Here is a 27,986-nt window from a genome sequence, read left to right on the forward strand (position 1 = left end):
ATGGCAATATGTAAAACAATGGATGTGTAACTGATGTGATTCTTCAATCTGTATATGGGGTAAAAATGGGAGTTCATAACCCACTTGAATCAAAGTGTGAAATATGATATATCAAGAAATATGTAATGTTTTGAACAACCAACAATAAAAAATTTAAAAAAAAGAATGAGAAATGTGTGCAAAAAAGAGAAATTTAAAAAAAGGTATTATAGTTTTGATAGGAGGTGTCCCTTGAAAGCTCATGAGTGAGAAAATGTAGGAATATTCAGAAATGAAATGATCAGATTATGAGATCTATAGCATAATCAGTGGATTAATCTATTGGATAAAGTAATAATTTGAAAAGACTACTATAATAGGTGGTAATTGTTAGCAGGTAGGTGTGGCTCCAGGAAGTAGTTCACTGGCGGTGTAGTGTGGGGTTTGTATTTTGTCCCTGATGTCTCATTCTGTCTGGTTTCTGGCTACCATGAGATGAGCAGGCTTCCTCCACCATGTTCTTCTGCCATGATGTTCCACCATCATCTCAGGCACAGAGCAATGGGTTCATCTGACTATGGCTTTAAAATTGTGAACCTAAAATAAACATTTATTTTTCTAATGTGTTCTTTTTGGGTATTTTGGTCACAACAATTAAGTGATTATTAAACAAAAGGAATTGGTTATGTAAAAAAAGAAAAGCATATATCAATGTAAAATAAGATAATCAATATTTTATTTGGGAGAATTTTAAATATAAATTTAGAAAGATAATATATATATTCTGTGTAAAGAGATGAATGTATATAGCCTTAAAAATAATGAAAAACTGAATACTGACTACTTCTCTTCATAACTAAATACAGAAGGTGTACATTATTTGTGATAATTTGAGGTCACTTCCTGTTGGGCAACTCCATTTGTTTGATTCATAAACTTTGTTTCATTCAACTATGTTTTCCAATTTAATTCTTATGCTGAGAGTGTTTTGGTTTTTGTTGTATTTATGATACGTATGACAAAACAAGTTAGTACTCCCATAAAAATCTTTAATTAATAAGTATCTTTAGTGGCATGAAAAAATCATCATGAATTAATAGTATGCTAAGGGAAAGAAATTATATGTGTTTTGTTTCTGTTTTTTAATTTTTTTCTGTAAAATAGCAAACTTAATCTATTACAATATTTTAAACTTTGATGTAAAAACCATGTTATAAAACTATGAAATTGAAAAGAATTCTTTGGAAGTCACTCTGGAGGTCATTATGCATAAATTAATCATTAGCATGGAAACAAACCATTAGAAGTATGATTTAAATATGTGTCCTTGGTTTTTAAATACACTAGTGAAGACCATTTTAACAAAATACTTTCAATTACTGGAATTTTTGAAAGTTCAATCATGATCCACAATTCTATATAATTGAATTGTCATTGAATTAATAAACTATAGAATTGGCCATGGCATTATTTCTACTGCATATAGTAGAATAGAATATACTTTTGTTCAGTTTTTTAACAACTAGTTTACCAAATGTACCCAGATACATTCCATTTTCAAAATCATCCCCAAGTACCTATTACAACCTCATCACAATCTAAATGTCCTATCTCATACTTATTAGCCTTTTTTTTTCTCAACACATAACTGAACATACATTACTCTTTTCATTGTTTCTGTAATTTCTAACATGAGTAACATTGTGATTATGTCTTTTAATTTATTTAGACCTACATCTGTATCTACCTGTATCTATAAAGTTCTGGCATAGCCCTCAAGCTGTCCTGTGCTATGGCAATAACGTTTCTAGGAATTAATATCTAGTCTTCTCATAGAAAACACATGGGAGTAGCTATTCTTCTGGAACAAGTACATTAAATTTAAGAGGTGCTAGAAAATGTCTTTGTTCTTTCTAGAGGCTTTCTTTTGCTTTAATAATAATATTATTTGGGGGGGGAGCTTCTTTCCCAAAATACATATTCACATATGTTAATGTAAATATCATATTAAATTATATATATTTTTAGAAATCCAAATCAGAGCATTGCTTGCATTGCAGCAAAGGGTCAGCCCACTTTATTTGCAAAGGATTTTCATTGGAAAGAAAATAATTGTTTTCCAGCCCAATTTCTGTTTCAGTTACCTAAAAGAATCGACAAGAACAACTTATAAGAAAAATTTATTTTGACTCATAATTTTAGAGACTCTTTTAATGGCCAGCCATAGCTCTATACCATGGATGAGGCAGAACATCATGGATGAAGTGTGTGTTAGCGGAAAGTCGCTCATCTCATTACAGCTAGGAAGCAGAGAGAACTTGAGTGAGAGGAGCCAGGGATAATACAATCCCCAAGGACATATCCCCAAGTGACCTACTTACTCCAGCCACACTCTACCTGTCTGCAGTTACCACCTATTAAGCCATTCAAGTCATCAATCAGTAGTTATGACTGATTGGTCATAACTAATTATATCACCTGTAAACATTTCTGAATTCTGTCACACATCAGTTCCCCGGGGAACATTTCATATTCAAACCAAAACATAACACCACATAAGAGTGAGACTTCTCCATTTTAGATACCTAATGTTTGTTAGAAGGGACATTTATCCTTTCAACAGAATATGACAAGGAAATTAATAGAAAATAAAATGCCTTAAAATATCTCATTCTATTATTGAACTCAGTCATTTCATGTTTAGTGATTTCATTCAACAGAAGCCAATTATAAACTCACTCAAAATGGCACAACTAAATTTATTTTAGTAGATCTTAATATATTGCTACATCTGTATTTATAGCATACACTTGTTATGATTTAAACTACTAAGCCTTTGAAAATGAATAATCCTTTATGCATAATTCCATTTGCTCTCATCATGTCTACCATATATAACCAAGTATTCATATTTTCAAAAATATTATCTTTATGACCTTCAAAAATCATTATGAATATAACTTCACATTATCCAGGATATTTGCCTAAGAAATTTTATGGCAGTGTTGCTACCACAAATAGCAATCCTCAAAAACAGAACACCAGATGGCATTTCTTGTAATAGAATTTAATAAAAGTATTCCATGGGAATATTGGTAGAGAGATGAGTGATTGCTACAGAGTGAAAAAAGGAGATTGAACAAGGATATGATGTCAGACAAAGCTTAACAATGTGTCATATTGGCACAATTCAGAAGAACCTCTCTGGGGTCAGCCCTGGTTGTATCTCAATTAAGTTTTGATAAGGGCAAAAGGCATTGGGATGCTGTACCTGGTTTCTGCTGGGGGAAATTGAATTCCTAGATACCTGTGACTTTCTAAGTACCAAAAAAGTGGATCTTAGAAATATCTTACAAAAATGTATGGGTGATTGCTGGTGGGAGTTTGATAAACTCAGCAAAGTGATTTGGAACAAATGGGTGAGTACTGATGAGTCTGCTACCACTGTTTTATGTAATCAAATTCCAGCCAACACTTAAACCTTGATCAATCATCACCACTTCCTAACTCAAATATTTCAAACTAATTGTTTTCTCTTGAGTCTAGGTAATCTTGCAATCTATTAATTTGTCTTTAATATGTTGATGATTAGTATAATGAAATATTCAGTACATTTTGGGAAATCTCTTCCATCTACCTGATATTAGTTTTAGGATTCTCATTATAGAAATGATATTGCCACTACTGTGGTTAGTGCTATTAATACTATAATTAGATGGCACATAGCAAACTAATAGTTTAAAGAAAATAGAGAATGGGTGTTATTTTATTTGATTGTATTCTTCTGAAGCTTACTTAGAGTTTAGAAAAAAAAAACTTCCTTCAATTTAATTATAGTACTGCTATCATAATGTGTGCCAATTATTAGATAATACATGCATGTTTTATTTCTTTTTTATTTTTTAATTCCAATTTGTTATATATGAGAGCAAAATGCATTATACTTCATATTACATATATAGAACACAATTTTTCATATCTCTGCTTGTAACCAAAGTATCCATTTATGTCTTCTTCATACATGTACTAAGGATAGTGATGTCCATCTCATCCCACCATCTTTTTTTTTTCGCCCTTTCTCCTCTCTCCCCATCCCTCGGTGAAGTTAGCCATCCCCCCTCAAAAACAAACAAACAAACAAATGCTGAATGTTTTCTCTGCATGTTTTATTTCTTAAAATGATGTATATGTCCATTGATTGCATTAAAATAAAAATGGATATTTTATGCTAAAAAAAAGTTAAAGCATCCAATTGTGTATGCAGGGAGAAAAGAATATATAACCTTTAACTAACTATATAGAAACGTCCATATCAGTCTTCTTTTGAACATTATTTATTTTTTAAATTTTCATGTAATCTTTGAAAATCTTTAATATTGAATATTTTATTGTTTTGCTTACTTTAATCTGTTCATTGGGTAAAATAAAATTAATCTCATAAAAATTTCCACTTGTATTTTTCATTATTTACTATCATGTTGTTATATTAGTTGATTCTTTTAAAGTTCACATAACCTTGTTGCACTCAATTTTCTTCAACTATTTTCTTAATACAATAATTCTAAATATTATTTGTTTTCATGTTGTCATAGATTTTCTTCTTTTCTAGTTTTTAACTCATGTACATTCTTTCTTATTTACTCCCATGAATCTTCCTGAATCCTTAATTTTTATTTTTAATGTGTAATCTCCTGAACAGTACAGAAAACAACTTCAAGAAGAATTTCTCATAGCTTTATTTTAAGGTAATTTTATTATCCTATTTTTTTTTTTTTTTTTTTTTTTGCTTCTTGAACTTGTTTGCAAATCATAAACAGTACAGAAAAAGGTTTAGATATAAATGATTACTCTTCAAGATACCCTGGAACATTCCCTTCAGTTTGATTAAACTGTAGTTGTATTTATTCCTCAGTATAGCTTCCTGATTTTTTTCTAAGAAATTTACTTTAGAAAACATGAAATTATAGAAATTTCCCCTTCCCTTTTATCAGTATAAATCTTTTTTTTTTCAGTCTCTTGCCACAGCAATGTCTTTTGCTAGGACCTGGGAACAATCCCTTTAAAACAACCATTCCCAAAAATAAATAAATAAATAAACAGGTAACTTGTTAAAAAAAAAAAAGTGCAATCATTCCTATCACTCATTCCTATCACTCACAGCAAAATGGATGAACATGGACGATGCTGCAAGTACCATCACAGGATCTCTGTCATATAAAGTAGCTAAAAGAGAAAAAAAAAGAAGAAGAAGAAGAACAAAATGGAGAATAGTGACTAGTAACTCCTGGAGGCTGGGAAGGGTCAGGCTGGGTGAGAAGAAAGGGTGACAAGGTAACTGATACCAAAATACTGTTAGGTAAAAGGAAAAAGTTCTGGTGCTCTGCAGCATAGACTGTATTTTACAGTAGCCTATTACCTGTTTCATGAAGACACAGAGGAGAGAAGTCTCCAAACATAAAGAAATAATAATAAGAAGAAAATGCTAGTTTCCTTGATTTGATAAATGCTTGCTGTATGCTTGTGTTGAAATGTCATGCCACACCCCATTAATATGTACAATTAATGCCTACTAATATAAAATAAATATAAATAAAGTAACCTTTGCAAAATATAGGAAGAAGATAGAAGAGACAGAAGGAAGGAAGGAAGGGAGGGAGGGAAAAGAAAGGAAGAAGAGAGAGAGTGGTGGAAAAGTAAAAGGAAATAAAAGAGAAGAAAGGAGGAGAGGGGAGGGGAGGGAAAAAGAAAGGGTCCCTATCTCCCAATCTCTGTAAGAGGATAGTGGTCTAACTTTAGTGGGCACAATGAGAAAGCACAGATGACCTATTGCCGCAGTCTGGCTGGGCACAATCAGGAGCCACTTGTCAAAAGAAACTAACTTTATTTTTAGAACAAAACATGCCAAACAAAACAGCCTCTCAGGAAAAACCCTCAGAGCCTCAACTGCCACCACAGGCTTTTTACAAGCCTCTCTCCCACACCAGCTTCTCTTCACCTCCCCCAATCCTCCTCTCTTGAGGCAGATTGGCTGGGTCACATGGGCGGAGCCAAAAAAGTCCCCCAATGAGCAGCTCCGTGGTCTGAAAGGGCAGGGAAACAGTCCAATGAGCATCACCGCAGAGGAGCCAATCAGCTAGATGTTGCTAGGGCCGAGGAGCCAATCAGCTAGATGTTGCTGGGGCCGCTGTGAGCCAATCATCAGCCGGCAGCTGGATTGCTGGCAGCTGGAAGTTTGCTGGGGCCCCTTCGGCTGTGGCTCTCAACATCTCCCCCTCTCTGTTTAAACAACAAGCATGTGGCTTAGGGACCGTGTCTGTTAGGCAGTCCAATTCAACATATGGTCCTTACCCGTCATCGGATGAACTGACCTCTAGGCGTCAGCCTCCTGTCTTAGGTTGGTACCACTGCAATTGGATCATACCCGTCACTGACTACCAGTCCAGCATACAGCTGTACTTGTGGATAGGCCTTTGCACCAGTGGGGGGGTGAGGTTCTTTGCCTCACCTCTGTTGGCCCCCAAATTTTAGACCATCACTAGTAGAGGAGGATGCAAAATGCCATGACATTAAGCCAATTGAGGGCTCCTTTGAAAAATTGTACCACCGGTGACATCATCAGCAAAAATACCCCAACACTACCACAAGTCGCTGCACCAACAGATAGTTCACAATGCATACAGGTGAGCTCACAATGTGTCCAGGCAAGTTCTGCAAGCAGTTCAGTGATGGCTATTGTAGAAGCTGTAGATTGGTTTTATCTTTGACTTCACCAGCACTGGGATGAAGATAGGAATTCTGGCAATAATGGCTAAAGAAAAAATTATGTAACATTACAGAAGGCACTAAAAGAAAACAATTTTCTTAACAATTTACATTGTCTTCACCGGCACTGGGATGAAGATAGGAATTCTGGCAATAATGGCTAAAGAAAAAATTATGTAACATTACAGAAGGCACTAAAAGAAAACAATTTTCTTAACAATTTACATTATCTTTAAGAGAATTATTAAATATAATGAAAAGGAAAGGTGAAAGTAAACAAACAGATCTGTTAACCTTCTTTTTTGTTTACATATTAAAACAATCCTCAACAGTTGTTTACCCAATATAAATTAAACCATATAAATCATGTGAAAAAAAAATATTTGGATCCATTTTATCATGAGCGCTCATCATATATGATATATGGACATACGTACATTCAAACATATAACACAAAACACAAGTGTGCACACATAATATAATACATACAACACATAACATTATAGTAAAGGCCTTATAACTTTTTACAGGTGAAATCTCCATTGCAATGTTTAAAAACTCTATAGTCAAAAAATAGAACTGATCAGCAAAACATTAACCTAGGTCTGTATGAGCTCAAAAAACAAAATAGAACTTCATGATATGGCAAAGGGCAATAATAAAATAGATATTGAAAAAAGCATCCTGGTTCTGTTGCAGATGTAAGAATAGCCAAACTGGAGTTTTGGATATCAGTTGTTATGGATTTGAGCCAAATCATCTTCTTTTTGGTCTGTAGAAATCGCTTTAGTTAATCTTTCTGGAATCCAAATCGGCTGCTGTTCTCCCTGTGGAAACACATAAACAGACCCCTGACTCCAGACAATCACTGGGTCAGGACCTTGGTTAATCTCTCTGGAATCCAAATCGGCTGCTGTTCTCCCTGTGGAAACACACAAACAGACCCCCGACTCCAGACAATTACTGGGTCAGGACCTTTCCATTGTCCTGTTAGAATATCCTTCCAAAGTACCTTGGGCTTATGTACATTTTTTGGACACATATGCCTTTCCGCAGCACTAAGTCCTGATGAATCCAAATTTAAAAAGTTTAGAGTAAAAAGGGTTATTTTAAGTTTATCTTTGGGGAATATATACCCCTTCCCAATTCCTTCTTTTTGCTTTAATAAGTACATTTTAATAGTTTGATGAGCTCTTTCAACTATGCCTTGTCCCTGTGGATTGTATGGGATTCCTGTTATATGAGTAATGCCAAATGTTGAGCAAAATTGTTTAAAAGAGGTAGAAGTATAACCAGGGGCATTATCTGTTTTTAACTGTTTTGGAACACCCACAGTGGCAAAATTTTGTAAGCAGTGAGCTATAACATCTTTAGTTTTTTCTCCGGCATGAAGGGAGCGCATCAAAAATCCAGAAGAAGTATCAACTGTAACATGCAAATATTTTAATTTTCCAAATTCTGGCAAGTGTGTGACGTCCATTTGCCAAATATGGTTAGGTATCAATCCTCTAGGATTGACTCCAAGATTAACTTGTGGTAAAAAGGTCACACAATTTTGACATTGTTTTATTATTTGTCTAGCTTGTTCCTTAGTTATTTTAAAACGCTTTTGTAAAGTATTAGCATTGACATGGAACTTTTTATGAAAATTTATAGCTTCTTCTAGTGTAGAGAAAATATGTATGTCATGTGTAGTTTTATCTGCTAAATCATTGCCCAAACTAAGGGCTCCAGGCAATCCTGTATGTGCCCTGATATGTCCTATAAAGAATGGATCTTTTCTGTCCCAGATTAGACTTTGTATAGTGGAAAGCAAAGAGAAAACAGTAGAAGAAGGGGAAATCCTACCAGCATCTTCAAGAGATACTATAGCATTAACTACATACTGACTATCAGAAAATAAATTAAATACAGAATCTTTAAACATCACAAAAGCTTGTAAAACTGCATTAAGCTCTACCTTTTGAGCTGATTGTTTGGGTACTAAAAATGTAAAAGTTTGATCAGGGGTAACTACTGCTGCTGTACCATTATTTGACCCATCAGTGAATATATTTGGAGCATTCATGATAGGTGTTTTTCTTGTCATTTTTGGAAAAATTACAGGATGCAATGACCAAAAAGACAATAAAGGATTAGATGGTAAGTGGTTATCAAATGAAACATTAGATTTGCACATGATTATTGCCCAAGTATTTAACTCATTAGCTAACTCATCAATTTGATTCATAGTATATGGAGTAATAATTTTATTGGGAGAAATTCCAAACACTCCCTTTGCTGCTTTTATTCCTTTGAGTATTAATTGTCCTACAGCCTCAGGATACCTAGTAAGAATAGTGTTAGGAGAATAAGATAAATGTATCCATAATAATGGACCTTCTTGCCAAAATACTCCTGTAGGAATATTTTTTGTTGGTAGTACAATAAATAATAAAGGCAAACTTATATCAATTCTATCCAAATGCATATTTTCCATATATGTTTCAATGATTTTTAATGCCTTTCTTGCTTCAGGCGTTAACATTCGGGGTGAATTTGGATCTGATGGACCTTTTAGGATATCAAATAAAGGTCCCAACTCTCCTGTTGGTATACCTAAATAAGGCCTTATCCAATTTATGTCTCCTAATAACTTTTGAAAGTCATTAAGTGATTTGAGTTGATCTACTCGTATTTGAATTTTTGGTGGACGGACCATGGTTGAGGATAATAGAACTCCTAAATAATTAATTGGAAAATTTAATTGTACTTTATCTATTGCTATCTCTAGATTATAATTTTTTAATAAGTTTGTAAGTGTGGCATAACATTCTAGCAATGTGTTTTTATCTTTGTGTGCTAATAATACATCATCCATATAGTGAAATATTTGTAGTTCAGGATTTTGATTTCTAAGTGGCTGGATTGCTTTGTTAACATAAATTTGACACATAGTTGGGCTGTTAGCCATCCCTTGAGGGAGTACTTTCCATTCATATCTCTGATCAGGACCTTCATGATTCAGTGCAGGGATAGTAAATGCAAAACGTGGACTATCCTCAGGATGAATTGGAATTGAAAAAAAAACAATCTTTAATATCTATAACTAAAACATACCAGGTTTTTGGCAAAGCAGACAACTGAGGAATCCCTGATTGAGCAGGTCCCATAATAACCATCTCATTATTAATGGCTCTTAAATCTTGCAATAATCTCCATTTACCAGATTTCTTTTTGATGACAAAAATGGGAGTATTATGGGGAGATACAGAAGGTTGTATATGTCCTTCTGCTAATTGTTGTTTGACCAGGTCATGGGCTGCTTGTATCTTTTCTTTAGTCAGGGGCCACTGAGGAACCCATACTGGTCTTTCTGATTTCCAAGTAATTTTTATTGTCTCAGTGGCCCTTTCTGAAAATCCAACCCATGTCTGTCTGTTCCTTGATCTATTTGTATTGGTGCTGCTATACCTTGTTCTTGTTTTTCTAATCTTTTTCCTTTCCTAAAACCTTGTCTAGTCATAATAGTGGGTGCATTTTGGTTGATGTTATTTGTTAATGTCAAACCTAATTGATCTAGGACATCTCGTCCCCATAAATTTACGGGAAGATGATCCAATACATATGGCTGTATAGTTCCTTCACATCCTTCAGGATCCTTCCAATCTAATACCATTGCACTTCTATGGGGATTAGTCGCCACTCCTAGGCCTCGAAGCGTTTGAGTGGCTTGTTGTAATGGCCAATGTTTTGGCCATTCTTGACGAGAGATGATGCTAAGGTCTGCACCTGTATCCAGTAGCCCATTAAATTCATGTCCTTGAATATTTAGTTTTAGCATGGGGCGAGAATCTAAATTTAAAGAAAGCATAGCCCAATCTACACCTGTGGAACCTAATCCCTTGGAACCTCTTTCTACAGTACAACTGGAAAATTTATCATGTAGGCTGGGTATTATTAGTAACTGTGCTATTCTATCTCCTGGTGAAATTACTGATATACCCTTTCGAGAACTGGCTATAATTTTTATTTCACCTTCATAATCGGGATCAATTACCCCAGGATTTATCATAAGTCCTTTTAGAGTAGAAGAGCTGCGTCCCAATAATAAGCCTACTGTTCCTTTGGGAAGAGGTCCTTTCACCCCTGTGGGAATGATTTGAACTCCCATCTCTGGAGTTAGTACTGCTCTGGCGGAGGCGCAGATGTCCAACCCTGCGCTCCCTCTGGTTTGTCTGATGAGGGATCTGATGGACAATGTGTCCTGGGCACTACCCTGATGGGGTTGCTGGGTTCCTCCAGTGCTCCGTATATTTGTGGTTTTGGGCCCCGGAGCATTGGGCCCCCTTGTCCATTTTTTGGCAATGGAGCCTGATGCCTTTCTCCATGATATCGTGGATAAACACCTGGTCCTTGTTCATTTTTTGATAATGGAGTACCCTCTATGGTGGTTTGAGAACGGCATTCATTAGCCCAATGTCTCCCTCTACGGCATCGTGGGCAAATACCTGGTATTCTACTCCTTGGATACCTAGTTTTGTTAAACCCTCCTCCAATGGGGCAATTCCTTTTAAAATGTCCTGTTTGTTCACAATTGTAGCATGTTCTTGGCCTGGCATCTAAAGCCTGTTTTACTGCAGCTGCCACAATTTGCCCTTGTTCATTAATGTCTCTGGCATCTAAAGCCTGTTTTACTGCAGCTGCCACGACTTGCTCTTGTTCATTAATGTCTCTACATAATTTAATATATGTGTTTAAATCTTCATGTTTCCATGGTCTAATGATATCTCTGCACCAACGATTCGCTTGCTCATAAGCCAGGTGTTTTAGTAATGGCATTGCTTGTTCTGTATTCCCAAAAACTCTGGTAGCTGTTTGAATAAGCCTATCTACAAATTCAGCATAAGGTTCATTAGCTCCTTGTATTACCTTAGATAATTGACCTTGTAAACCTCCATGTCCTTGTAAAGTCTTCCATGCCTTAATTGCATCTGCAGCAATTTGTGCGTATACGCCAGGATCATATGCAATTTGTTGCTGCTGATCCTCATAAGGTCCCTTTCCTAACAACATATCTAGATTTCTCTGAGGATAACCAGCTGCTGCATTTCGCCTAGCCGTCTCCTTGCAAAATTCCTCATTGGCAACCTTCCATAACAGGTATTGTCCTCCATTTAGCACAGCTTTACACATATTAGCCCAATCTGCTGGCATCATGTTCAAGTTGTTAATGGATTCGACCATGCTTACAGTGAAGGGTGCTTGAGGACCATAGGTTGTTACAGCCTCTTTTAGCTGCTTCACTGTTTTGAAATTTAAAACTTGGTAAAATCGCTGCCCTCCTGCCTCAAATACAGGGCATGTTAATATTTGAGATCTTGTCTCAGGATCCCAACTATCAACTGCGGGGGTTGGGGACCTCCCAGCATATGGAGGTGGCCTTGTTAGTTGGACACTTACGTCCTCTGGTGATAGAAAGGTGTTAGTAGCAGTCTCCTGTAGAGGTGGTGCTGTTGGTTGGACACTTACACCCTCTGGTGATAGAAAGGTGTTAGTAGCAATCTCCTGTTGTAACTTTCCCCCTGATGGCTTTTTCTGTTTTACACTTTCTTTCTCTGTCTGACTAACTTGAGAGGCCTTATCTTTTACTTGAATCTTTTCCTCTGTCTGACTAACTTGAGAGACCTTCTTTTTTACTTGAATCTTTTCCTCTGTCTGACTAACTTGAGAGACCTTCTCTTTTACTTGAATCATTATGTCTTCTCCTTCCTCTACCATTGTCTGAACTGAAGGCTTTGGACTAAGCAAACAAGATACGAACGTCCACAATGGCAATGTGCCAACTGGCAGAGTCCCTGGGCTTTTCTTTTCTATTCTTTTTAAATCTTCACCATGATGGTTCCATTGTGATATATTGAACAACTCCTCCTTAAAAAGCCATGGGCTACATTTTTGTATTGTATCAACGTATGCCCTGACTGTTCTTGATTTTACTGAGATGCCTCCTTCCTCTAGCAATTTACTTAACACTCTTTCAGTTTGTTTTTTACTAATTTCTGATCCCGTATTTCTACTATAATACAACCCAACAAGATGACGCCAAACAAAACCGAGACAGAATGAAATAAAAAGGGAACAACAAAAAGTCATTATAGCCTTTCTATCCTCCTGACATGTGCATCCGTCCTTTCTCCCTATCTGTTCCTCAGACGTAAATAGTTTTTCCTCAGATGTGAGCGGTTTTTCTTCCGTCTCACTCATCTCCAGGGACAGGCAACTTAAAACAAAAGTGAAACAAAATAACAAAAGAAGAATCTTAAAATGGCTACCCATCCTCTCGCCCTGCCCTCAGGGGCGAGCAGTTTCACTTACCCTCAGTCGCTCCCCGAGCGAGCCACCAAATGCCGCAGTCTGGCTGGGCACAATCAGGAGCCACTTGTCAAAAGAAACTAACTTTATTTTTAGAACAAAACACGCCAAACAAAACAGCCTCTCAGGAAAAACCCTCAGAGCCTCAACTGCCACCACAGGCTTTTTACAAGCCTCTCTCCCACACCAGCTTCTCTTCACCTCCCCCAATCCTCCTCTCTTGAGGCAGATTGGCTGGGTCACATGGGCGGAGCCAAAAAAGTCCCCCAATGAGCAGCTCCGTGGTCTGAAAGGGCAGGGAAACAGTCCAATGAGCATCACCGCAGAGGAGCCAATCAGCTAGATGTTGCTGGGGCCGAGGAGCCAATCAGCTAGATGTTGCTGGGGCCGCTGTGAGCCAATCATCAGCCGGCAGCTGGATTGCTGGCAGCTGGAAGTTTGCTGGGGCCCCTTCGGCTGTGGCTCTCAACAACCTATCAACAGACAAATCTCTGCATTAACTCCCTATAGTACTTTTCTATTAGATCACTCCAGTGCTTAATACTTTCTGTAACTTCTGTTGTAGCATAGTTGGGGTCAATCTCTTTCTACCATTTCAGTAATCTTCAGTAGTCTTTCTGGCTTAGCAGTGCAATTTCTCTTTGACATTACTTAGATATTTTTAAGGCAGAAGAAAAAGCAATACACTGGCAATTTAGACAATCTTTATACATACACAAATGTAATATATAGTCAATTTGGGTTCATAGATTTAATTTCTTAATAATTACTGAACTGCTTCTTATAGCCTATAAAGATCATCCATTGAACAATAGAAATCAGTTTTTTAAATGTATTCATAACATGTGCAAATTTATTCCAAAATATTTTTATCTTAGCCCAAAGAAACATCATATGTACCAACACTCACTCCAAATTCTCCCCCAATCAACCACTGGTAACCATAGATCTATAGATTTGTTTATTCTGCCATTTCATATTAATGAAAACATACAATGCATGGTATTTTTTAGCTGAGTTATTTAACTTGTTTTCAAGGTTTACCATTATCTACCATGTATCAATACTAATTTATTTCTGAAAAATGCAACACAGAATTTTAAAAAAATATTTTGCTATATTCTAGTACATTACATACTCCTTCCCTGTGCATTTTATTTTTTTAAAGAGAGAGAGAGAGAGAGAGAGAGAGAGAGAGAGAGAGAGAGAGAGAGAGAGAGGGGAGAGAGAGAGAGAGAGAGAGAGAGAGAGAGAAGAGAGAGAGAGGATTTTTTAATATTTATTTTTCAGTTTGGGGTGGACACAACATCTTTATTTTATTTGTATGTGGTGCTTAGGATTGAACCCAGCGCCCTGCTTATGCCAGACAAGCACATTACTGCTTGAGCCACATCCCCAGCCCCCCTGTGCATTTTAGAAACAAATATTTTCCAATCTATCCTGAAATGGAATATCACAAATATTTTAAGTTGTATTTTAAATTAAGCGGGAGAAAACAAAGTTTGCCTGTGAGACAAAAGGAGACGAACGTTTTATGGTATCAGAGATGACTGGTCAAGTTGAAGAAAAAGTGGCAACTCAACTCCTACCTATATTAATTCTACACACAAATACATATTTTATTAGCCTGGAATACAATTCATTCTCTGGTGTATCTGAGCAATTAAGAATGATGGCAGAGTATACATCAGCAATATCCAGAGATTCCAAAAATAATGTGGTTCTTTCATACTTGAAAATACTGGAAGTAGCAGTCTAAACATACAAGATAAATATTTTTTCAAATTGAGAGAAATCAATATTTAGCAGCAAGAGTGTTTCTATAATATTATAAACTTCTATGAATACTTATTCATCTTTGTAATTCATGCTTTTAGTAGAATTGGACAATTTTCAATATTCTATTAATTTTAAAGTAGTATTCTGTGCATAACAGCAATGATCAAAATATAGTACTGCATTTTTGGCAGAATTAGCCCTTCCTAATAAATAGAATAGGTTCCTGTGAATCAACATAGTACTGGAATACATTAAATTCTAAAAAAATTCAAAAATATATTTCAATTCTCCATTGTTTTGTGTTGTGACTTGCTGAGACATAAACCCCTAGACTCTACATCATATCACAAGGCTTTGCCAGGAGTGAGTTTTTAGAATTTTCCTGGCTCACTCACTGTTCCCCTAGTTTATTGCCACACAAACACAAAAATAGTTCGTTTTTTATTTTCTTTTTCTTTTAAGAAAACTACACTTTATGAACCACTGGTGTTCCTTCTTGTTGCTTTTAGTTTCATTTTTCTTGTACGTAATGACAAAGTTTTTATTATCTGATAAGGTTCAACAAAGAAATCACATAAACCAATAAAACACAGACACACTGTGTACACACACACACACACAAAAAAAAAAACTGCTTGCATTTCAGAGTAGCATGTTCTAAAATGCAGCTCTAACAATTCAGCTAATGTTGTGAACATCTCATTGAAGCAGTAGCTGAAAATGGTATCACTTGGTATCACAGTAGCTTTTAGTAGCAAAAAAAGACGAATAAGTTTCAGAGCTGCTCTTCTATGATTTCTTTTTACACAGTGGAAGTGAAGAGCAAAATTCACATTCTTGAAAAGCTCATCCTGGGCTTCATACTCTCTCCCATGGTTCTTAATAGAAATGTAGGTGTTTCTCCTAGTCCTATCATGATTATTTTCTTGTATACTCAGACTGTACACCTGGGCTCATGCTCACTCTGCTGCAGCCAGACTAAACTAATCATCCTGCCCAAGTGCCATGTTGGCTTTAATAAATATCCAACGCTTTATAGTGTTTCCTACATACTGGGCATTCTCATACATGTGTTTTAGTGCACAATTCTCAAAGCAAGTGTATGCAATAAGTCATTATTCCGATATTGAACATAGGAAAGTCAAAGCACAGAAAGATTAAATAAATTTCCCATGCTCGAACAATTTCTATTTGGAGAAAATAGTATTCAAATCCAGGAAGTCTGGATCTACATTAGATACTTTAGATTACTTCTGTAAGCTGCACAGCACTAAGACAAACATTTCATTTTCATTTCAAATTGTACATTTATTGTTGGAAACAATGCAGTCTTAAAATTCTTGATAATTTGGACTTTCGTGGCCATGAAATAGATGAAAATATCTCATGAGATTTTCTTATCACTTAGACTTATCCCACATTTTAAGGTAAATTTGAATCTTCCATCTTTGATGTTAACTATATTTATAAATGAGCTCACAGCAAGTTTTTTCCTCTCCTACCTTTATACACATTTCAACCTAGTTCATATTATATGCTCATGTGGTCCATTACTTCATCCAAACTTTTGGTAAATACAGCAAATGAGATAAATGGTTTTTTACATCAACCCTGTGGATAAATCTTGTTCCAGTTATCTCTTAACTGTATCTTTAACCAGAATTCTGAAAACCAGTGGTAGAAAAAAATATAGTAAATTAATTCTAATACAAAATAATATTTACATTTCTTTCAATAGATATATTTATGATTTAGGGCCTATAATATCCAGTTCCTTACTGGATGACCTAAAAACATCTAACATAACAATATTTTAATTTTAGCTTTGTTTGTTCTGTAAACTTTAAAGCTAGAGTTCTGGTCAAAAGTCCAATAGACATGGCTCATTTGAAGTAAATCTAATTTCACCCCATTATAGTTTGTCATGTTTAGTGAGAAAACTTGACTTCTGGACCATTAGTGAAAAAGGTCTTTTCGGTCTTGATCTGATATCCTGTTTCTCTGTGATAGTTAATTTCATATGTCAAATTCACTGAGCTGGTTGGATTCACAGATTCAAATATATTTCTGGATATGTCTTTGAGGGCATTAGTCCATGTACTACAACAACAAATTGCTCTCCAATGTCGGAGGAAATCATTCTATCCTTGGAATTATGGGACAGGAACATGGAACAAGAAGTAGAGGAAAGATGACTTCATAAACCCCTGCCTCTTTTTTCTTGCCTAACTACTTGAGATAGGACATTTAATCTCATTTTTCTTTCCTTCTGAAGTCTTTGTTGTTGTTGTTGTTCCTTTCAGTTATATATGACAGTAGAATCTATTTTGATATATTTATACAAGTATAGAATACATTTTATTCTAATTAGGATCCCTTGTGGATGTACATGATGTTGAGATTCCCTGTGATATATTCATACATTTATATAAGAAAGTTGTGTCAGATTCATTACCTTGTCTTTTCTATTCCTATCCCTCCTCCCTTCCCTTTATTCCCCTTTGTCTAATTCACTGAACTTCTATTCTTCCCCTACCCCTTTCCTTGTTGTGGATTAGCATCCACATATCAGAGAGAACATTCTACCTTTGCTTTTTTGGGGGATTCATTTATTTTGCTTATCATGATAGTTTCCAGATCCAGCCATTTACCAGTGAATGTCGTAAAGTCATTCTTATTTATGGCTGTGTAATATTTCATCATGTATATATAGCACAATTTCTTTATATATTCATCTGTTTATGGGCATCTAGATCGATTCAATAACATAGGTATTATGAATTGTGCAGCTATAAACATTGATGTGGCTGTGTTATTATAGTATGCTGATTTTAATTCCTTTGCATATATAAGAAGTCGAATAACTGGGTCAAATGGTGGTTCATTCCTAGTTTTTTGAGAAATTACTCTTTTCCAGAATGGTTGCACTAATTTGCCATCTCAACAACAATATATGTGTGTAGCCTTTTCCCCATATCCTCATCAACATTTATTGTTACTTGTATTCTTGATAATTACCATTCTGGTTGGAGTGAGGTGAAATCTTAGTTTTAACTTGCATTGGTCTAATTGCTAGATATGCTGAACATTTTTTATATATTTATTAACCATTCATATTTCTTCTTTTGAGAAGTGTCTGCCTAGTTCCTTTGCCCATTTATTAATTGGTTTATTTGATTTTTTTTGGTGTTAAGGTTTTTGACTTCGTTGTATCTTCTGGAAATGAATGCCTTATCTGTGGTGTGAGTGGCAAAGATTGTGTCCCATTCCGTAAACTCTTCCTTCATGCTTTTGATTGTTTACTTTGCTTTGAAGAAGCTTCTCCTACATTCACACTTTCATTTGCAATATTGACTCTCTTTGGTCTCAGAGACACCATTCTGTGTCATTCATATCTATATGTTTGAATGAAAAAAGAATTTCCATGTGTGTTGCATGTCTATGAGCATGTTGCCATGCGTGTGTGTGTGTGTATGTGTGTGTGTGTGTGTGTGTGTGTGTTTTGCTGGCTAAGACTTTCAAGTCTCTGGTGATTGATAGTAGTTATATTGAAAAATCATGGTTTATCCCTGGTTGATGTAAAAAAATACTAACTTATTAGATTAGTTTACTAGATTAGTTTTTTTAACAAGTCAAGTTTTTTTTTTTTTTTGGATGTTATTTCCCCCCATAATACTTCAATCTCACTTGGAGTTTTATTTGGGATAGAAAATAGGTTTGACTTCCTTTGATCATCTATTGATAAAGGCATGTATTTATCAAATTTCTATTATTTTTATTTAAAATGTCACATCAATACTTACAGAAAAAAATAAATTCTTAGTTTGATATTTTGTTATGCCTATAATATTTTGGTAATGTACTGCTTTATTTTTTTTTTCTAATTTTATCTCTTTCTTAGTCTTGAAATAATATAAATATCCTTTGAATTATAAATTCTTTTAAGATTACATTGATCTCACCCTTACATCCTTTGCTTTTGATAAATATTTGTATGTAAATATCTAGCCTGCTTTCCAATGTCTGTTTTAATTAGTATCTTCTACATTTCCACTGGATTTAGGTCAAGTTAGGTAATTTCTCATTTTCTAAGAAATCATGTATTATCTGTGATGAAGATTAAAGGAATTTGTGGCTGTATACAGTTCATTTTAGCATTAAACACAAACATTTTAAATAAAATGTTAAAAACATTTGTTAACTTTAAAAATTTTTATATGCATTAGACTTTCATATTTCTGGAAATTCTTATTAAATTTGCAGTCATAAATATGTTGCTATCCTGTTTTTCAAAGTAGACACAAATTCGTATCACATACAACAAATTATGAGAAACCAATACTATTTATACTATATACCTGTCAATTCAACACCATGTTTTAACTCATTCTATATTGTTTTGTTGTTGTTATTGTTGTTGTTTTGAGCCAGGGATTGAACTCAGAAATACTTGAACACTGAGCCACATTCTCAGCCTTATTTTGCATTTTATTTAGAGACAGGGTCTCACTGATTTGCTTAGCGCCTACCATTTGCTAAGGCAGGATTTGAACTTGAGATTCTCCTGAGTCTCTGGAGCTGCTGGGATTACAGGGAGTGCCACCATGCTCAGTTTATATTATTTTAATACAGTTGTCATTACTGCTTTTTTTTTTTTTTGAGTTTTCTAGAATTATTTTTCATAAAAATTTTGGAACACTTAAAATGACGTAATTTAATGTGTAAATTATATCAAAATTTTCATAGATTTCTGCTGTTCTTTTATCTCTTTGATTTGGAGATTTTGTCTGTAATTCTTTTGTGTGTATGTTTTTTAATCACTCTCCTAGCATCACAATGATATTTTTAAATGCGAATTAAAAACTGTTCAGTTGAGAGGAATTTTTCTAGTTATTGAATAATCAGTTTCTCTCTATTGATTTTTTAAATGTTCTGATTTGAAACTCATGCTGTTCACCTTTATTCTATTTTATATATTCTATAATTCCCTCATTTTCTATCAAGATTTACATCTTATTTTGTTCAGGTTCATGCTCTAGCATAATCGTTCTTGATCTTCCTGGTTGCTTGTTTGAGATACAGTGAGCAAGCATACTTGACTTTGTTTTATGTATTGATTAAAAAGAAAAAAAAAATGTTTTGGATTCAGACAAAAAATATTTTGTTTAAATCTTCTTACAAAGTTATGTCTTCTCTAGTTTATTTTGTTCCCTGTTCTTAAGGATTGATTAAGTCTTAATCTCTGTGGGCTTTGACCTAAATGTTAGTTTTGTTTTCCTGAACAATCCAGTTTTTAGATTGCTTTATTACAAGTTCCAGTTCTTCCCACTTAGGTTTTGGCATCATAGCCACTGTTACACTGGGATTCTGGAAGAAACTTACCTGTTCCATGATTTAACTTGACAGATGACCCTCAGAAGTGACACAGTTGGTTTAACTAATTTAAGTGATATCTGCTTTTATTCATGATGCCAGATTAATCAGGCAAAATTATTATTTCAGACTGAAGAATATTTGATGACCTAATCTTATATGATTCTGCCTCTTTTTCTTTATGACTCTTCTCCATGAAGTCTTTGACACTGTTTTTCGGTTGCCAGTTCATCCATAGAGAATAAACTAAATTAGTCTCTGTGTGTTCAGATCAATACAGAATACTGTGTCCCATTCTCAATAAGCTTCCTACAAGATCCAGAAAGATGTGGCTCAGGAATGAGCATATAATATAGAATAGGAAGTGGGTGAAAATCAGTACCTTCTCAAAAGCCCTCCCATGAAACTTTAGTCATTTATAATTTTTAGTTTCCTTTTGCACATTGTCATTTACTCAAGGCTTTTATTTTATTTTGTCTCAATAATAATTATCTCCCTGTGTCTCTTACTATTCACTTTGAATTTCAAAAAAGCAGTATTAATATATAGTCTATTATTAAAAAGCAGTGCATTTATCTAAATGTCAATATTAAACATTTAATTTTATATATGCTTAAATTCTTATGAAGACTTTATTGATATAAAAATACATGTTTATAGCAGGCACAGTGGCACATACGTGTAATCCTAGTGACTAGGAAGGCTGAAACAGGAGGATTGCAATATCAAAGTCAGCCTCAGCAACTTAGGCCCCAAGCAACTTAGCAAGATCCTGTCTCAAAAGAAAAAAAAAGGAACCAAATTTTTGTTCTTTCAATTTTTTTCAATTGTTTCTTTTGTTTTAATTTCATTGATTTCAGCTCTGATTTTAATTATTTCCTGTCTTCCACTGTTTTGGGTGTAGATTTGTACTCCTTTTTCTAGGGCTTTGAGATGTAATGTTAAGTCAATTATTTATTTACTTTTTCTTCTTTTAAGGAATGAACTCCATGCAATGAGCTTTCCTCTTAGAACTGCCTTCATAGTGTCCCAGAGATTTCTATAAGTTGTATCTGTGTCCTCATACAGCAAACTTGAACAAAAGACATGGAAATTTTCCATATGACCCCTAACTACCACAAACTTGCAGCTTTCCTCACTATCAACACCCTGCTCATGAATATATCACTGTCACCCAAAGTCCACAGTTAATATTAGAGTTCACCCTAGGTGCTATATATTCTGTAGGTTTGGACAGATAAAAAAAATGATAAAACATGGTAGTTTTATTGCCCTCAAAATTCTGAGTGCTCTACCTCTTCATCCTTCCTTCTACTCTAACCTTTGAAAACACATGATCTTTTTACTGTCTCCATAGTTTTTTATTTCCTGAAATATAATATTGCTGGAATCTTATAGTGTAGCCTTTTTTGATTGGGTCTTTTTACAGAGTAAAATATATTTAAGGTTCCTTCATGTCTTTTAGTGGCTTCACAGTGCATTTATTTGTATCTCAGTGAATAATATTCACTTTCATAGATATACCACCATTTATTTTATATATTGATCTACTGAATCTACTGAAGAACACCTTGGTTGCTTCCAACTTTTGGTAATTGTGAATAAACCTGCTGTAAACATATGTATGAGCACTTTTGTGTGAGCATGACTTTCAATTAATTCAGTAAATATCAAGAATCATGATGGGTGGCTGAATTGTATGGAAAGAATATATTTAGTTTTGTATGAAACTGCCAAACTAACTTCCAAGGCTATGAACCATTTTGTATTGCCAATAGCGGTGAATGCAAGCTCTTTTTATTTTGTTCCACATTCTCTCCAGCATTTGGTGTTTTCATTAGTTTGAATATTTGCCACTGTCATCCATGTGTAATAGTATCACCTGGTTTAATTTGAAATTCTCTAATGACATATGATGTTGAATATCTTTCATATTCTTATTTGCTATCTGTGTATCTTCTTTGATGAGATGTATATTCAGGTCTTTTGCCCATTTTAAAATCAAATTCTTTGTGTTTATAATGTTAAATTTTAAGAGTTCTTATAGTTTGAAAAATGGGCTTCTATTAGATAAATTTTATAATATTTTTAAAAAAAAGGAAAAAAGGGCTGGGAATGTGGCTCAGTGGTTAAGTGACACTGGGTTTAATTCTTTGTCCAAAATAAATAAATAAAAATAAAAATACATGTTCATTTGGAAGGCTATGTTTAATGTGAATGCTGCTTGTATTTCATATGTTAATCATGCAAATATTTTAATTTTTTGGTACACATTTGGTTAAAGATTAAAAGAAAAAAATATATCTTTTACTTTATTGAAAGATGATATATCAAGAACTATGTAATGTTTTGAACAACCAACAATAAAAAAAAATAAAAATAAAAAAAAGAAATATGAAAATATGTTTTTGAATTACTTTCATATTGATCTTATTCTAAGTATAAATAAATTTTTATTAGACATATTTAATACTTTTCCATTGCAGTGTTTAAATAGAAATTTAAACTAATTCTTTAGATTTGTTTTCATATATTAGAAACTTTATATTTTATGTCACCATCTTTCTAATTTTTAAGATATTCTCATGACTTGGAAAGGGTTACTCATTTTTAGGACCCATGATTATATTGAACCACAAAATCTAAATTAATCCATAATAATCTCACAAACTCAAAGTTATCAGTTTAATTGCTCTGGTGCTGTATAAAATATAATATTTGTGCTAGTTCTATGATTAGGAAGTAAAATCATTGGGAGTCCTCTCTGTCGTCTGCATCAGATTCCAATTTAAATGTATTACTGCCAGTAATGAACTATTTTATGTGGCTGCATTTATTTCTATTACACTTTTTTTTTCAACCCCTTAATAAAAAAGGTCAAATTTTATTTTATTCTTTCATGGCAGAACATGAAATTCTCTTTATTCACATAGGGATATTTATTTCTTGGTAAATACTTTAGAAAAATTAATGCTAATGTATCTGTCTTTGGGATTTGAACATTTAAGCATAATTGTGACATTTTAATGGTAGAACTCTTGAAGAAAATTGCTTTATTGTACTGTATCACATTCAGTCTTATTTGACAAGATGGTCATGTCATGAATCTGTCCAGTTTATTGAACTTAAGTATTCTTTCTTTCTTCTGCTGAAAAATGCATATGTTTCATTTATTAACTTTGTTTCTTGAGTTTAGTGAAAACATATTACCTCACCATAGGAAAAAAGGTTTCTTTATCCAAAATTTCAACATTGACAGGGATATTTTTCAAGCAAAAATCCCTTAAGGTAGGATAAACTCTGGAAAACTCATTATAAGATAAAAATCTTATATCCAATTGAAAAATTTATTTCCTGAAGCTTGAAATGGCTCTATAAACACATATACACTTACTGTATAGAAATAGAGATGGTCTGTGGATATTCTTCACTTAGATATAAAGAGGTTCTGAATTAAAGGAATTTTCACATATAGGATTTAGTATCTGAAAAGGTTCCAAGGTTCAGTAATGGTACATATGTACAAATGTTGGGGAAAAATTCAACTATGTTTCAAAATTCTTCAAAAGAGTGGTAAATCATTGACAGTGTACTATATTGATAAATTTGTGTGCAGAATTCCATTCATAGCAAGCACCATGGGTTGGTTATATTTTGCCTCAACCAGAGGCTACTGGCAATGACCTAACGGTATGGTCAGATTCTAGGTCATCTATAATAGGACTATTTTAAACACTATCATATGGCATGTATCCTTATGAAAGAAAATGCAATGACCATATTACAAAGTGTTTAATGTCACATATGCAATTACTGTGGAACTAGACTATCAGAGAATAATGTCTGGGATATACCCATTATAAAATCATTATATTGTACATTGTATTATATTGACAAACCAGGGTCAAGTTTAAACTCACTATGGTTATAAAGTAACATGAAATTATTGAATACTCAGAAAAAATTATTTATACACAAAGAGTATCTAATGACACTCACTATGTTTTACCTTATGCCATATACATGTGTATGTTTCTGAAGGTGAGTTGTGCCATATAATTCTAGGCCAGCTTACAATTTGTTCAGCCTCTACCACTTCTATGATGAGATGGTTTCAATATAATAAAGTGCAGCTGGTAGATAGCATTGAAGGCATGAATGACAATCCCTGTCACATGAGCTACATGTGCTATAAACAGAATTGATGCAATATAAAAATTGAACTCTCTTCCTACTCCTACCATACCCAATAAAATATTTTCTAGCTAACCATGCTAATTACAGCAAATGTGGTAGCCACCTAAAGTCCACAAATGGCTAACCTAAAAGCTTTTCAACAAAACCCATAAAAGATAAACGATCTTACTGTGCAAGTGCTTCACTACCTAGTAGAACTCATCAACACATAGAATTTAAGAATGGAAAATAATAAAGTGATAAAATAGAATTGACAACATTTCAGCATTTATACACTGAAAATTTTCTCTTTTTCTTTCCCATCCTGATGCTGGCTACAACTGGGTTACTAGCAAGGATAACTGATGGATGCAAATTTGTAATCTTCAATTTTCCCTACAATCATATCTCATAAACATTAAAGGATACATTTTTTATTGACACCAATGAATCAATCCTGTTATATACCCCATTCACAGTAGAAGATGTCATCATGGCTCTTTGACAGTACAACAGACTCCTCTTTTTAAAAATTACCTCCCTATTTTCAGAGGTCATCTTGAGTGAGGGAAATAATTTTATTTCCAAAGTTAAAGCTTATCCTCCAAGAACATGATAATCTGACTCCTCCTGGAAGTCGATAACAGATTTGGTAAGATGGAGCACACTTCTGGTCTTGACCATAAATATACAAACAGGCAGCCCCAAATAACCTCCTATAATTTTTCCAGCTGTAGCAGAGAATGCTACCATTCTACTGGATATGCATTCATTAGGTGAAAGTGGTAGTGTAGAATCTTATAGTCACCCCAGCCTTTGAATTGGGCTCATGAACTGATGTCATCTTGTAAGCAGTTTTCATTACTTCTGTCAGAACTGAATATGTTCAACATAATGCACAAGTTTAACAGCATTATTGATGTTATCTGATCTGGGATGAGCACAAGTGTAGAAATATCTTAAGCCTTTATTGGCAGCACTCTATCTTTTGTTTATATCAAATGTCTTCATTCTTTCAAAAACCATTAAATTCAGTGTTTGCCACGGAGCTATCTCCTTTTTTTTTTTCTTTTTTGAGATATTGTGTTGCTAAATTGCTGAGGCTGACCTTGAACCTGCAATTCTCCTGTTTCAGCTAACCAATTCGCAGGACTACAGACATGTACCATGACGCCCAGATTAGTTTGCTTACTTCAAATAGAATCTACAACCTCTCCCCCTCTTTAGAAAGGATTCCCACTGAGAACTTTTAGACATTTATTCTTATTTAAAGCTATTCTATTTAGAAAAATAAGTCATTCATTGTTATCAACCAATGCTAGATTCCTTCCAAGTCCACATAATACATATCCCTGAGGAGAATTTCCAGAGTTTGCAGATCAGAAGAACTGAAATGAGATAAATATCAGTGAATACCCATGTTACCCTTGAAAACCCTCATTATTTCCTTTCAAGGAGTCCAGTAATAAGAAAATTTAGCATTGCTCTCAAGTATTCAAATGAAACTTCTAGATACCCATCTCATCAGAATAATTTCTACAAAAACAAATGGTCCTCACTTCAAGAAGAGCAAACCTTCATTCCATGTCTTGTGAATTTACCAGTGTCAAGTATACATCAGAAAAAAATGTGTTGGTCAAGCAAAGTTAATAAAACAAAGGAAAATACTCCCTTCATAGCATTTTAGTATTCCATCAAAATAGAAAAACTAGAAAGGGCTTTTCAGGACTGGAATGAATGATTTTCAAGAAAGGCATCAGTTTTATATTTTTTGCTATTCTCTAATTGTAATTTTCTGGGTCTACAGCCTTCATTTTCAGATGCAAATTTATGGGGCTAAACAAAGCAATATAAGTGATGTTCACTTGCCACAAATGAAGTTAAGCCAGTATTATGGTTTAGCTGTGGTGTCCCTGAAAAGCTCAAGTGTGAGACAATGTAAGATTCACAGGAGAAATGATTGGGTTGTAAGAGTCTTGACCCAATCAGAGATTTAATCACCTAATAGGAATTAACTGAGTGGTAACTGAAGTGGTAGGGTGTGGCTGGAGGAGGGGGGAATTGGGGCGTGGCTTTGGGTACATATTTGTATCTGGAGCTTGGAGTCTTCTCTCTCCTGGTCATCATAGTGTGAGCTGCTTCCCTCCACCGTGTTCTCCCACCATGATGTGCAGGCTCACCTCGAGCCCTGAGGAATGGAACCAGCCTTGGACTAAGACCTCTTAAACCGTAAGCCCTCAAATAAACTTCCCCCCTCTATAGTTGTTCTGGTCAGATCCTTTAGTTACAGCAGCACAAAAAGCTGACTAAAACAGCCAGTCTTAGTTCCTTCTTCTACAATATGAAAACTTTACTCAAAGTCTTTATTTGATCATTTTTCTCTTGCACAAAATGTATGATTTTTTTTTACCATATTAAAATATATTTGCCATAACTCTTTTCATCAAAGAGTTGACACACAGGCTTCCCTAAGGATATTTCTTGCTTTTTCCTGAATTGTCCTAAAGGTTATGTTAAGGATGGAGTACACATAGACACCTGATACAGTGGTTGCAAAGGTGTGTTCACAAAATTTTAATAATGTGAATATGATGTGATTGGGATAATATTTTAATAATGTGGAAATTGAGGGTGTAAGAAAATTGGGGAACTGGTTTTTAGACACCTACTTTGTATGATGCATTTTTACCAACATTGGAAACTGAGAGTGAGAAAAAAATAGAAATGGAAGATTAGTTTCTTAGCAAAATACTATCTTCTATTCATGCAAAAGCACCAAAAATATAGAACAGCAGCAGAAGAAATAGAGAACCAATATGTTATCTCAGCAGATTGTCCATAAGTTACATTTTTCTACTAGCATTTAATGTGGAACATCAGCAGCTTTTTAAGTATCCTGTAATAACTGCCAAAAAATGAGCAAAACTAAAGATAAAACAAATCAAAAACAACAAGAAAAAGTACCAGTTTAAAGTTAGGATTAAAGTTTATCGTATTATGGTAGACAATAAAAAAATGAAATCATCACATTTTATTTATCACAACATCTTGGCTTCTAGGGATGATTTGTGGAGCACAAATGCCCACTCCTGTGTCCATACACAACCTCAGTTGCCCAATCAATCAGTTGATCATAAACTGGTGCTGCTGCTGCTTTGTAGCAGAGAAAAAATTGCTAATTTGGCAATTATGCTACTGCAAAGCAGCTGTGATCACAACCTCCTGAGCACTGAAAATACTTCCTTCCAGACTTGTGTAAAACTTTCATGTGGAAAACTTTTTAAAAAGCTAAATATGCATATTTCATAATTTACTGGGATACATTTTGCATCACACTGTTATATTCTGCAAATCAGCAAGAATAAATATCATATCCTGGGACTTTTCCCCTCATAAACCATGTTACAACAGTCAAGTACACAATATACCTTTTTATAATCAATACAGTTCATTTGAGCCTAAGTGGAAATCCTGGAGAGAAAAGGGAACAAAGTAAAAGCAGAGTTAATTGCAGACATCCATAAATGTCATCTCTCCATCCCCACAGATTTTAAACATTTTATTTT

The sequence above is a fragment of the Marmota flaviventris genome, chromosome 4 (genome assembly GCF_047511675.1).
Source record: "Marmota flaviventris isolate mMarFla1 chromosome 4, mMarFla1.hap1, whole genome shotgun sequence".
In the NCBI taxonomy this organism is placed as follows: domain Eukaryota; kingdom Metazoa; phylum Chordata; class Mammalia; order Rodentia; family Sciuridae; genus Marmota; species Marmota flaviventris.